At 32.4% G+C, this 1,484-nt stretch overlaps 1 long non-coding RNA gene across 1 annotated transcript; it reads right to left on the bottom strand.

The window, feature by feature from the left end:
- Positions 1-59: 59 nt before the first annotated feature.
- On the bottom strand, positions 60-1,170 carry LOC111084634. The gene is made up of 3 exons (XR_002609660.1): positions 981-1,170; positions 593-807; positions 60-95 (listed from the first exon to the last, which is right to left on the bottom strand). It is a non-coding gene; the product is annotated as an uncharacterized LOC111084634 (long non-coding RNA).
- Positions 1,171-1,484: the final 314 nt, after the last annotated feature.

Here is a 1,484-nt window from a genome sequence, read left to right as displayed (position 1 = left end):
CTTTAGTTAAATTTTGAGGACTTTTACCAAACGTGGACTAGTTACAAATCTGGATTTGGAACCGGGTCTCCAAAATCGCCCCTTCTTTGAATTAACTAATGAAATAGAGAGATACAATAATTTATTATGCTATATAAACTGAATTTACATTTTAAGAAATTAATCATGTGCTCTTTTATGAGGTATGACAGAATTTACCAATAATAATAATTAATACAAGGAAGCCCAATAAACTGAAATATTACTACTAACATATATATCTCACCTCAACTCAATTCTTCTGGATATCAGTGATATCATCACTCTAACAATAATGCCAAAACTTTATATACTGTTATCTAGTACAAATAGTTGAATTGTGGTTTCATACTTACAAATGTCGTGCAACCTAATGTTTATGTTACAAGGAAACGGTAGGAACATTATTTTACTTTTCTCTACAAATATATGTTTGACTTCGTGATATAATAAAAAAAGAGACTTTGAAAGATATTAGAATTAACAATGTGTGTTCATATTACTATAGCCTTCATTCTTCTAACTTAGACTGTTTTTTGTTTTGGACATTTCAAACTTCTTCTGGATCACCTACCGTTCATCCTCCCCCTACAGTCTCCATATCACAGTATACAGAGATTGGGTGGTTCAGAAAATGTGGCCATATCTTGAAGACGCCGTTTGTTTGGTTTACTTGATGATAGATAGCGGCACAGTCTATCGGTAAAGAAGTTCTATACCTGATTTGTGTTTCATTGGTACAGGTGGGCGCTATGAAGTGATACACGTCGTGTTTAGAACAAATAGGGCCTGGAATAGAACGGGTAGTAAAGTATAATTATAAATTTATATGAACATTCATTCAAAACTTGAAAATGCTTACCAGTATACTAAAATCAGTGACAGTTCTTTTCATTAACGTTATCTTACATTAATACGAAAACGTTTTTTTAAAGTAATTAAATTTTAAAGGAATGTATTACCTTCTAATGTAGTAATTCTTTGTTTAGCCAGATCTGTTAATTCTTCCACAGTAGACGACAGAGAATCGATAATTTCTTCCAGTGAACCAACAGTATGACAAAGCAGTGTGGTGATGAACATTAGCCTGGGTTAAAAAGAAGAGAGACAAAATACATGGTAATTGAACTATATAATACATGATGTATACTGAGCTGTATTCTTCTCTGAGGATTACAGTACGTGCCAAGGCTTTTATTGCCGTCGTAGAGAGGAAACATGATATCTGAAGTAAAGCTTTATGACGTCACTATATATAATGATCAGAAGTTGTTGAAAACTTGGACCTGGCTGAAATGTGACTTTTCATCTTCACTTCTATAGTACAACAAAGGAGCTCTTGTCTTTATAGATCTATACGTCTATTGGTATATTTATGTTTGATTAACCTTGAATTCTACTTGATTCCATCAAGGCCAATGATGGGAATGTTTTTTAAACATAAAACCTTTAAAATGTTTGTATTT

This window comes from Limulus polyphemus, unplaced genomic scaffold, assembly GCF_000517525.1.
Source record: "Limulus polyphemus unplaced genomic scaffold, Limulus_polyphemus-2.1.2 Scaffold84828, whole genome shotgun sequence".
Classification (NCBI taxonomy): domain Eukaryota; kingdom Metazoa; phylum Arthropoda; class Merostomata; order Xiphosura; family Limulidae; genus Limulus; species Limulus polyphemus.
This window is presented reverse-complemented; position numbering and strand designations above follow the sequence as displayed.